This window comes from Lagenorhynchus albirostris, chromosome 10 (genome assembly GCF_949774975.1).
Source record: "Lagenorhynchus albirostris chromosome 10, mLagAlb1.1, whole genome shotgun sequence".
NCBI classification, from domain to species: Eukaryota; Metazoa; Chordata; class Mammalia; order Artiodactyla; family Delphinidae; genus Lagenorhynchus; species Lagenorhynchus albirostris.
Genome location: NC_083104.1, coordinates 101,281,708 through 101,294,302, shown reverse-complemented (window position 1 = coordinate 101,294,302; position 12,595 = coordinate 101,281,708). Strand labels below are relative to the sequence as shown.

The 12,595-nt window shown below is 46.5% G+C and overlaps 1 protein-coding gene across 1 annotated transcript in view; it reads right to left on the bottom strand.

Annotated features, from left to right (window-relative positions):
• RPP40 (ribonuclease P/MRP subunit p40) overlaps positions 1-12,595 on the bottom strand; it is a 44,607-nt gene that overhangs the window by 13,525 nt on the left and 18,487 nt on the right. Inside the window, exon 3 of the mRNA XM_060163762.1 lies at positions 37-239. The gene's annotated coding sequence lies outside the window, so the exon portion shown is untranslated. The remainder of the gene's footprint in view (positions 1-36; positions 240-12,595) is intronic.

Genomic DNA, 12,595 nt, shown 5'->3' with positions numbered 1-12,595 from the left:
AGCTACTGCTGCATAACAAGCCGCCCCAATACTCACCTAGCTCAGGCTGGGCTCAGCGAGACAATTCTTCTGGTCTCAGCTGGGCTCCTTCATGCATGTGTGGTCAGCTGCAGGTTGATTAGGGGGCTCTGCTTCTGGTGAGGAGCTGGCTGTTGACTGGGCACCTTGGTTCTACTCCCTGAAGTATCTCATCCTCCAGCAGGCTAACATGGGCTTGTTGTCATGGAGACGGCAGGGTTCTGAAAGAAAAAGCAGAAGCATCTAAGACCTTTTAGGCCGAGGTCCCAAGCTGGCCCACTGGCATGCCCACTGCATTCTACTGGCCAGCCCTGATGCAAGGTTTGGAGGGACAGATTCTACCTCTCAGTGGGAGCAGCTGTAAAGTCACATTTCAAAGGGCTTGGATACAGGGAGGGACGAAGAATCACTGCCGTTTGTGCACTCGGTGTAAGGATGCCTTTTCTTGAAAACGAGGTTTCTATAGCTGTTCCAAGCCCAGTAACTTGTCCAAAGCCTCACAGCTACTGAGTGGCTGGGCTGAGACTGGGAATCAAGTCCACCTGTCTTCAGAGCCCACCCACTGCCACTGGACCCACTGCTGATGCAGCCTTCCTAGTGATTCGAGGTTCTGGAGGTGGACACTTCTGCAGTAGGAACAGACTGTGCAGAGATTTCAGTGTCTAGTACTCCTCACCTTTGGGAATAATCCCCTTGAGAGAGTGGTGAAGTGTCTTGGAAAGACTTGGAATAACTTGGGGAAATGGCCAAGGGCTGAGTTGAGGAAATCAGGCCCCAGCAATACCGTTTTCATTACTAATCACAGGAGAAATTTGAAAAATACATAATGCACTCCACGTGTTGGCAAATTCTTCTCATCTTTTTTTGGTACTTGTAGGCTACTTATGATTTTCAACACAGACTAAATCAAACTACCGTGTCTAAAACCACCTCTGACTCTGACAGCAAGTGACACAGAAATAGATCTGCTAAGAAGACATTTCCTCCTGCTGCTGAGTAAGAAGTAGTCCTTTGCTTTTAACAGGGCAAAGCTGTTTTCGGAGACCCCGGAGCACACACGGAAATCACTTGCAGCTAATGCCTCGACAGCCCCGAGTCAGTGGTTCTCACCCCTGGCTGCACAGGACCATCACCTGGGGGGCTTTTAAAATTCCTTAAACCCGAGTGCAACAGACCAATTAAATCAGAATCCCTAGAGTGAGGCCCGGGCATCGGTATTTTTTATGGCTCTCCAGGTGATTACGGGGCCTGGTCAAGGCTGAAGACCATCGCTTTAAACCCACATCTTTGGGTGAACTTGTTCCAAATGGTTCATCAAGTAAAAGCGTTCGCTGCTGGGTCGTGGTCTTCCAGCCTCACCTGCACAGCCTACTTACCACCCTCGGCATCCCTTCTACTAGTTTTATTCCTGATTCAACCCAGTTCTGCAGGTTCTGAGTGCCCACTGTGCACGGGGTGCTGTGCTAAGAGTCGTGGTCCTGATGAGCTGCTCTGGAAAAAGTATCGCATCATAAAAAATAAAAATCACGCCACCTACCAAATGGAGGCAAAAACTGGAAGACTCTAAGGGGTCACCTGAGGGTTAGGACGTGAATACTTTGGAATATTAAAATCCGTCTGATGAGACCATCAGTGAACGTGTGCCGCTTCAAAACAAGACAAAACCCTGCTGTTATTCTGAGACACTGAGTTAGGATTTTTGTGTAAATATGCAGCATTTAAATTTTATTGGCATGTAACATGCATACAGAGACGTATGCAGGAAGCATTCACGGGCACCTCGATGGGTCATTACAGAGTGGACACGCTTGTGTGGCCAAAAGCAACATCAGCTTCGCTCCGGCCTCCCCGACACACCCCGCCATCACTTCTCCCTCCCTCCTCCACGAAGAAACCAACACCTCACCGGCTAACACCGTAGACCAATTTCCGTTTTTGATAAAAGCAGTTTGTTACAGAAAATTTTAAGCATTTACAGAATAGCAAAATGCTATAAGAGACCTGTCACCCAGCTTCAGTGACTCCTAATTATCTGCTATTTCTCTTTCATCAATACCTCAAGCTACTACCCACCCTTCACTTTTTTTTCAATTGTTTTTCTTTTTCATGAGGTAAGAGGTCCATACATTGAAAGGCACAGACATTAACTGTGAGAAATAAATGCACCCAATGTATACGTCACCCCTTTCAAGAACAGAATATTTTCATCACCTCCAGAAAATTCCCTCAAGTTCCTTCCCAGGCAATTTTTTTCTCCCCGCACAAGCAAACGCTCTTGTGATTTTTTTTCACCACGGGTTCATTTTGCCTGTCATCCTACAATCACCACGGGTTCATTTTGCCTGTCATCCTACAATAATGCGTCACGGCCAGCTTGTCTCACTCAGCAGTGTGTTTATAGATTCATCCGCAGTGTGTGCCCCTGTAGTTTGCTCCTTTAAGTTCTGAGTTGTATTCTCCTGTGTAAACATATCACAGTTTGTTGATACATTTTTCTATGTATGGATATTTGGGTTACTTGCTGGTTTGGGCTACTCTGGCCCAAGGGTCTATGAGCATGCTTGTACAAACACTTTTTGTATTCCATTTAATTCCTTTACTAGCATTTAAGCGACACCTCTTTGCATTGTTTTAGTGGTCGTTCCAGGGGTTACAATATGCATCTTTCACATATTACAATCCACTTAGAACTAAGAGTGTACTATTTTCAGACGTGGACATTATAAAAACCTCTCTGTATCCTTTGTGCTACTGTTGACATACATCTCACATCTGCACGTTATAAACCCCACGATACAATGTTATAATTTTTGCTTTGAACACTCATAGGTCTTTTAAAGAAAATAAGATAAAAAGTTACTAATAAATATTTGGAGGAAATATCTGAGGCCAATATACTGTGTCTCCTTTAAGTTTCCCTCGGAATGTTTGCATTCAGGACCAAATCTCGCCTATGGTCATTATTGTTGGCGTATCCGGTGACGACTGCACCCTCTGGATAATAATCCAATGCTGGCTCACATTGTTCCAGTTTGAGCCATTGGGAGCTCTTCCAGGTCAGCTTTTTTTTGACATTTCCATACTTTTTTAAAAAAAGCAGTTTCTTAGTTTCTGGCATTATTAAGATGCTCCAGGCTCATCTTGTATCTTCCACCTCAGTGCCAGAATTAGCCTTTTCTCCAAGAAACCCTGACTCTTTTTATTGGAAAATGGTACAGTAGTTCCCCCCCCGCCCCCCGCTTAGCTGTGGTTTCGCTTTCAGCAGTTTCAGTTACCCATGGCCAACCACGGTCCAAAAATATTAGGTGAAAAATTCCAGGAATAAAAAATTCATGTTTTAAACTGGGCACCATTCTGGGTAACGTGATGAAATCTCTCCTGTCTGGCTCTGTTCCGCCTGGGTTCCCCCGCCATGGACATCGTCTGCTCCCGGCACCCAACCACCCACATCGTCACGGCTGAGAATCCAGGATCACTGGAAGCAGACGATCCTCCTTCTGACATATGGTCAGAAGGTCAGTAGTAGCGTAATGCTATGTCACAATGCCTACGCCATTCACCTCACTTCATCTCGTCACCCAGACACAAGAAGAAGGGTGAGTACAGTACGATAATATATATTGAGAGAGAGACCACATCCACATAACATTTTTACAGTATACTGTTATAATTGTTCTATTTTATTATTGGTTATTGCTGTTAATCTCTTACCATGCCTAACTTATACATTAAACTTTATCATAGTTGTGTAGTATAGGAAAAAAATCATAACGTATATATAGGGTTCAGTAGTATCTGTGGTTTCAGGTCAGTGAAGAGCTGCACTGCAGTGGTGCAGACTGTGCACTGCAAGCCCTACAGGCAGGCTTCACAATCCCCGTGATCTTTCCTGTGTGTTCTCTTCTCCAACCAACTACACAAACTATGCAGATTTCACATTAAGTAATAGAAAGAAATGGGAAATAACTGCAGCACTAGGACAGTGCCTACCAGATGAAAGGCAGTAAAGAAATGGTAGTTTCTTTTCCTTCTTTGTTTTTCTGCGGTGGGTTAGAAAGGCAGTTTCCCTAGAGAATGTTGACTGAGATGTCGCTCCAGCACAAGGAACCAGGGCTAAGGAGCAGCTACTGGCAGCCGTATTTGTGAGCTGCCTGAGCTGATTTATTATTTTATTTAAAGTTATTTATTTATTTTTGGCTGTGTTGGGTCTTCATTGTGGTCTGCGGGCTTCTCATTGTGGTGGCTTCTCTTGTTGCAGAGCACAGGCTCTAGGCACGTGGGCTTCAGTAGTTGTGGCACTCGGGCTCGGTAGTTGTGGCTCGCGGGCTCTAGAGCGCAGGCTCAGTAGCTGTGGCGCACGGGTTTAGTTGCTCCGCGCCATGTGGGGTCTTCCCGGACCAGGGCTCGAACCCGTGTCCCCTGAGGCGGATTCTTAACCACAGCGCCACCAGGGAAGCCCTAATCTATTATTATCACGATTACGTTTTGACAGATCTACTCAGTACTTCATGTGTGTGAAGCCCGTAATAGCAGATCTGGCTACAACAGTGGCTGGCTGCACCATATAGCTGAATTCGTAGACAAGTATTTGGAGGGACTTGTCAGGGGCTGGTATGTAAATCAGTGCCAAGTGTATGTAAGTAGGTCTCCAGGCCCAAATTCTGCCTCGTGACAACACAGTCCACACCACAATAACCACACTCGCTACTCTGAGCATCTGAGGGCACTTGTGTATAGAGACATTCACATCAGCAGAGCAAACAGCGTTCTTGGTGGGGCGGGACACACTCGGGGTGTCCATGTGGCCCAGGTTCCAAAACGGAGTGGGGTGACAAGGCTCCTGTCCCTGGAACTCAAAGCTTTAACAAAGGTGGTAAAGAAGTGAGAAAAGGAGGAACCTGCTGTTTCCTCACAGCCTCAGGCCCAGCCGATCTCTAGTCCAGACAGGGTGGAGAAACGGGATTTGCCCTAGGTAAGGGTCTGCAGGAAGATTTCAAAGCAGCCCTTTGAGCCCTGGAGAGGGAGCCACGTGGGTGAGCCTTCATCTGCAGAGTTGCCAGGACGGCCCTGCGCAGATGTCAGTGATCTGATGATGGAAGGAAGTGAAAAGTGTTCCTTCTGACAACATGTCAGGGCCCATGCTCTAAAATCTGTGATCGTTCTGTCCAGAATAAATGTCCTTTCGGTCACCAGCACAGCAACTTGGGCTTCCCCTGGGGCTAAGTGTAAGCCCTGAATCCAGTGAGTTACAGCTCAGAGGGACCAGGCCCAGTAAGCTCCCCACTCATGGTCATGTGAAATAAATAGTGCCGTACTTAGCAATCCTGGACGAAGGTAACCGTCATGTCAAAAAAGCATGTGCATCTTCTAAGTTGTCATAATATTTTGGAAAGCAGCCTTACAGAAATGTATCTATGGGTATTCCCACTGATAGCAAGAAGTCACATTTCCAGTTCCTTCCTGATGCTGAGTATTGTGGTTTTTGATCTCTGCCAATCTGATCCTTTAATATGTATGCTTTTATATTTATTTCTTATTAGTGATGTTTAAAATCTTTTCATATTTTAATTAGAGTTTTAAATTTCTTTTTTAAAACTGCCCCTTCTTGATATTTTTGTATTAGAGTACTGATTGTTCCGTTACTAATTTGTCCATCACATACATTGCGTATATCGGAAATATTTGGTCATGGTGCTTGACAATTAATAATCATTAAACAATTTTTATCACAAAGCATAAATCGTGGCATTTTCTTCAACAAGTGGACTTTTTTTTTTTCATGGTTAACCTGAAAATGTGTGCAAAATTGTTCTACCTGATACTTGTTTTTTAGAACCTGTTCCTTAAGCTGTAGGAAGATCACTGCACCCCACAGTAAACCACCAGAAACGCTTGTGGTTCCTATTTTTCAGCAACAGAGTGAGTCTTGGGCTCCTGAAGCTTGGAGGGAGGACACAGCTGAACGCAGCCCCTTCCCAGGGGGGCAGGCAGAGCAGCTGGGGTCGCGCGAGTCCCCGTGAGTCCCCGCCTGCCGCTGGACGGCAGAGGGGCAACACTCAGCAGACCTGTCACGTGCACTTAGCATCAAGGAGCAAAATTAAGAACGCATCGCTCTGGTAATTTCATTAGCCGTAATATTCAAACTGGAAACATATTTGCTTTAAGTACTCCAGAAAGCAGTACGTCAACAATTCCTGTCCCCTTTGATGGAGGGGAAAAAAACCCCCAGATTTTGAGACACCCACCAGAGAGGGTGGCCCAGGTGGCTGAGTAGGAAGACCTTGAACTCACCTCCTCCCACAGACACATCAAAATTACAACTACTTACAGAGCAACTATCTATGAGAATGAGCTGAAGACCAGTAGAAAAGATTTCCCACGACTAAAGACATAAAGAAAGAACCATGGTGAGATGGATAGGAGGAGATGCAATATAGTCAGACACATGCCCCAGTTTTCAGAATTGCAGAGGTTCTCCCACAAGGGAGAATGGGAAGATTTTCAGAATTGAATGGGAAGATTTTCAGAACTGCAGAGGTTCTCCCCAAGGAGAAAGGGGTCCAAGCCTGGGGTTCCTGCTTGGGGAAGATGAGCCCCCAGAACATCTGATTTTGATAACCAGTGGGGCTTATGTTCAGGAGAGCCAAAGGGCTGTAGCAAACAGAGACTCCCCTCTTAAAGGGCATGTGCAAAATCTCACACACTCCAAGTCTCAGTGCAGAGGCAGTAATCGGAAAGGAGCCTGGGTCAGACCCACTTACCGATCTTGGAGAGCCTCCCCGAGAGGCAGGGGCCAACTGGGACTCCCCTGGGGAGTGAAATGTAGGGTGGTTAGAGTGTGTTTGAACTGCAAAAACACAAACGTGTGGCGTCTGAACATGCTACTAAACAATGAGTGGGTCACTGAAGAAATCAAGAAACACCTGGAGACAAATAAAAATGGAAATACAATGACCCAAAATGTATGGGATGCAGCAAAAGCAGTTCTAAGAAGGAAGTTTATATCATTACAAGCCTACCTCTAGAAACAAGAAAAATGTGCTATAACCAACTTTCCCGTGCAGAGGCAATCATGCATTTGTTTTTGTAAAATAGAGATTACACTCTATGCTTTTATACACCCCTTTTTAAATAACCAGTGTTACTGCAATCACTTCAGAATTCTTTGAAACAATTTCAGTGGCTATATAATATTAAATCAAAAGAACATGTCATATCATAGGAAACAAACTTATGGTTACCAAAGGGGAGAAGGAGAAGGGAGGGGCAAATTAGGAGCACGGGATTAACAGTTACACACTACTATGCATAAAATAAACAACAAGGATTTACTGTAGAGCACAGGGAACTATACCCAATATCTTGTAATAACCTATAATGGAATATAATCTGCAAAAAAAATCACTCTGCTCTACACCTGAAACTAATACAATATTGTAAATCAACTGTATTTCAAGAAAAAAATATAAAAACATGTTATACTTTACTTCCCCATATTCACTGGACATTTAGGTCACTTTCCAATTAAATTTATATTTATTTACGCAATTATTTGGTGAACATTTGTCTGACTCACCAGACTGCAAACTCTTGTGTTTGTTTCGTCACTATTACATTCTTATCCTGTAGCAGTACCTGAACTATACCAGGGAGACTATAGAATCTGGTGAACGAAGGTGCCTATGCTTCGATTCTTGGTTCAAATCACCCTCAACCACAAAACATTCCTGATCTACCTCAATTGTACATTGTGATCTCTCTTCTGAAATTTCCTTGTGGTTCTTTTTCTGGAACTCCCTTGCAGGAAAAAGAGGGAAATGCTGTTTCATGAGCAGTGTTACGTGCTGGGCACCGTGCTGACCATATTCAAGGAGAAAGTCCATGCCCACAAAGGGTAGCACCTCAGCCTAGAGGGCATGCTGAAAAACCCACCACGAGGGGCTTCCCTGGTGGCGCAGTGGTTAAGAATCTGCCTGCCAATGCAGGAGACACGGGTTCGAGCCCTGGTCCGGGAAGATCCCACATGCTGCAGAGTAACTAAACCCGTGTGCCACAACTACTGAGCCTGCGCTCTAGGGCCCGCAAGCCACAACTACTGAGCCCTCATGCCACAACTACTGAGCCCGTGTGCCACAACTACTGAAACCCGTGCACCTAGAGCCCGTGCTCTGCAATACTAGAAGCCACGACAATGAGAAGCCCGTGCACCGCAAAGAATAGCCCCCGCTCGCTGCAACTAGAGAAAGCCTGCGCACAGAAACGAAGACCCAACATAGCCAAAAATAAAAACAAATAAATTAATTAAAAAAAACAAAACCCACCACAAAATCTTCAATCAAGGAACCTTCCAGAACTCTCTGGTGGCCTCACCAAGCAGTCTGACTCTGGACAAAGCTCAGGTCCACCCCGCCTGAGATCTGTCCCCTGTGCCTGGGGACGGTCTGAGAGGACAGAGGCCAAGCACACGGGGCTCAGGGGATTGGCTGTGGTGGCTGAGCCCTGGGCAGGGAGATGTGAGCTGGCATCTCAGGAGTGGATGCCAACAGTCTGACTTTATCGAAGCGGGGGTTAGAAGAACTTTGTGACAGCATTTGCAAAGAGAGGGAAAATGTGAAGGAGGAATGCACGAATGATAAGTCATTAGCTCATCTGGAGAAAGGGAGAAGAAAGCGGGATTCTGAGACTTTCTTGCCTTGCTAACATACTGTGCTTATTCTCAGAGAGACCTGCCCAGAATAAAAACATCACTCCCCAGCCCTCAAACTGCAAGCCAGAAAGAGAGGTGTGAATCATCACACGCCCAGATCAACACAGGCCTTCATTTCCTTCCCCTTAAATGACATTTTTTTTTTTTTTTTTGGCCATGCCATGTGGCTTGTGGGATCTAAGTTCCCCGACCAGGGATCCAACCTGGGCCCACGGCAGTGCAAGCACTGAGTCCCAACCACGGGACTGCCAGGGAATTCCCAAATGACACTTTTAAAACTAGTGAGTTTCTCAGATTTTTCACCTCACACATGGGAGACACAAGGTTTCAACACTAAGAGTTAATCGAAAATAATGCAAGATTTTACTTCCCTTCACATCGTAAATTTTGAGTAGCTCTATTTTTTGGTGCAATAATGCACATCTTTAAGCAGCTGAGCAAGTATTTAATTATATTTTCTTAATGATTTTAGGAAAATGATATAGAACTTCCTAAGGATGAGTGTGTGAAAAAGACTTAGGCGGGAGAAGAAAGGTGGTGGCTGGAGGTTGCAACAACCAACCAGATTTGATTTTAGAGATAGGATAACTTTCAAAATTTAAGCAATTTACACGACAGACTTCCATATGGATGAAGAATGATTCTGGAGTATACACGAAACGCAGAAGACATCTACCTAATGGAGATGAAGTAGATACAACAAATGTTAGTACAAAATTTGCTCTCTATACATTTCCCTTTCTGAATGCTGTCACCCACCACCCCTGCACTGTCCTAACCTTGGCTCCTTCAAGGCACCGAGGCTGGGATCAATTGTGATAAGAGGGAACGATAAATAAACACAAGAACTCCACCCCAAACCCACCCCACACTCCCACCTCCATTTGCTCACAGGGTTACCTCCCTTCTGCTCAAGTCCAAGTCCTCCCCATCCTGAGAGACGTCCCTTAAAGGCGACGTCTACAAACTCAGCAAGAACACATGGAGACTGATGCACAATCCTGTGTGATCTGTAAGAACCTTTTTTCATACAGGATCTTAAAAAGACATGAGCATCACGAAAACTGCAAATCACATGACATTGAAATTAATACTGACGTCAGAAGAGTAGTTGGGGCAACGATGATTTTGTACAGGTGACCCAAGAACAGATGCTCTATGAAATCAGAAGAACTCTGTTCCTTTTCCTCCCTTTGAAGCCCAAGCGTGGGTCAGATCCTCCAGAAAAGACCTACACTTGCTGATAACCCTGACATTTATAATATGGATGAGAAATGACCCTTAAGTAGCTTTCACTAAAAAATTTAGCTAGTTTTCCTCTGAAAACCACCATTCTTAGAAAGCACAAATTTCTCAAGTGTTGAGGGACCAAAAGATGTACAATTACTTGCCAGTCAGTGTTTCCTATTCCAATCAAGAAGTCCTTTCTCCCAACCAACGTTCCACCTATAAAAATAGTTGTTGACTTTAATAGCCATGCCAGTCTCTGCACTGCCTTAAGAGGTCAGAAGAATGCAAAGAAACGCGAGAAGAAAGGGCAGATGCTTTCCAGCCATCAGGGAGAGCTGGTACTTTGAGAGCTGAAGGGCTTTCAACACCCAGCACACAACAGAGGAGCTGTGGGTAACACTGAAGTTGTCAACCGGTCACCTTCTTTCACTCTCCATTTGTGGGTCTTCTCATCATTAGTGCTTTGCAGCTACCTCCCTCCAGCCTGCCTCTAGCTGTGCAGATTTTGGGGAGCAGTGCATCTTCAGGGAGAATCAGAACTACGAGACCTGCCACACAGCATCCCTGCCACTTGGGTGCCGACATGGCCATCCCCAGCGTGTACTCTGAGCACTTGCTTCTCAAGATGCTCAGGTGAGAATCTCCCCAGACCATCTGGAAAATTGAAGGCTTTACCCTCTCTAGAGATTCACAGTGGGTATTTGCATCTTCTGAACCAGTCTGACGCTGGGACCTATTTATCACGTAGCACTTATTAATATCCAAGCACCTTGTGTCCTACAGAACATCTATGGAAAGCACTGAGTTCATGCATCTGAAATCTTCTCAGTTAATGTCTATGTTCCGGGCAACCCAGGAAGGCACGTGGACCTGCTGTGTGCCTCTGCTGGACCCCAGCAGCCCAGAACTTACCTCGTCCACCCTACCTTTCCAGATGAACAGAATACTGTTTTCACCACGCACACAGCTCACTGCTAAAGGCACTCCTGACATGTACATTCTGCTCTGTCAGGGCCGGGTCTCCGAAGGTCCCTGCTATCCCGTCCTTCCTCAGCCAGCTCACTTCCACCCACCCACGCACTCAATCCTCACTTCCTTTAGGAAGCCTCCCCTTCCCTCCACTCCCCACAACCTCCCAAACCCCCAGGCCGGGTTCAGGGCCCAGCCTCTACACTCATCTGCACCATTCACCAACTAAAAGTAAAGAGACGCTTCTTTATTACTTGCTGGGTGCCGGCACGTAACAAATACGTGTGACTGAATCTCCCACTAATTACTGCTCCTGGAGGACAAGCACTGTATCTTATCAGCTTTCTAGCTCTAGCACCATCCAAGCACACAGTAGCTGCCCAATAAATACATTTGTCTAACAAATATTTATCATCCGTATTTAGTACCCAGCTCCTAATATTCCCTCAGGAGTCAAAATATTAACGACTTGGATAAATTAACTTGTACAAAATAGGAAAGGACTGGCCAGGGGAAAGGCGCTCTTCCACTTTAACAAGTGACTTTTAAACAGACAGCTCAGGCCGAAGGCATCACTCCGTGTCTGCCCTCCAGCTCGTAAGGAGCGGAGAGGAGCAGGGAGGCTGCCCTGAGCCACCGCCCTCCTGTTAGATCTGGATCAGGCTCCTCCTAATGCTGTGACTCCTGGGGCGCTAGTGCACCCCAGGCCTGCAGGGCACTGTCCCCTGAGCTGAACAGGGCTCCGTCACGCTCAGCGATTCCAGCACTCTGGACAGCTCCATTTTTCTTTCAGGTTTTCAGGTAGAATTTGTGCTTGGGGCCCTGCCCTGCTTGTGCAGAGAAGGACTCAGGGGACTGCAGACAAGTTAATTCACAAGGAACTCTGAAAAGTGCTGCCCACCGTGGCTGCTTGTCTCATCTCTCCCACGACCGAACTGGCCACTCGAGAGACACAGTGTCACCAACCAGAGGCCACAGCCCTGAGCCCGGGAGGCTGTGGAGCCCGAGGTTTAGGGCACAAGCTCACAGGCCAGGGAAGGACTGCAGCTGTGAGTGGGTCGGCTGAGGGCGGGGCTTCATGGGGACGGTGCAGCCCTCCAGCTGGGGTGTCCTGTAGCCCAGGAGCGGACAGGTGGCCGTCAGTTCGTCACGCTCAAGCCCATCAGTGCGTCCTGGACCGATTCCACGTGTAGGACGGGCACAGCACTGACTCAGTCTGCCGGGTCCTCCAGTAGTCGGCGGGTGTCTCCCTCAATGTTGTGTGTCCGAGAATGTCTATTTCCCCTTTACTTTTTTTTTGTTATTTGTGGTATGCGGTCCTCTCACTGCTGTGGCCTCTCCCGTTGCGGAGCACAGGCTCCGGACGCGCAGGCTCAGCGGCCATGGCTCACGGGCCCAGCCGCTCCACGGCATGTGGGATCTTCCCGGACCGGGGCACAAACCCGTGTCCCCTGCATCGGCAGGCAGACTCTCAACCACTGCGTCACCAGGAAAGCCCCTCCCCTTTACTTTTGAAGGACAATTTCACTGGATACAGAATTCTAAGTTGGTGAGTTTTTTCTATTTTGCTTGCATGATTCGTGAGACAGATGGAATTTTACCTTGTCCCACTAGAGGTAAGGTCTTTATTTCCTGTTTTCTTCAAGATTTTCTTTGTCCTTGATTTTTCTG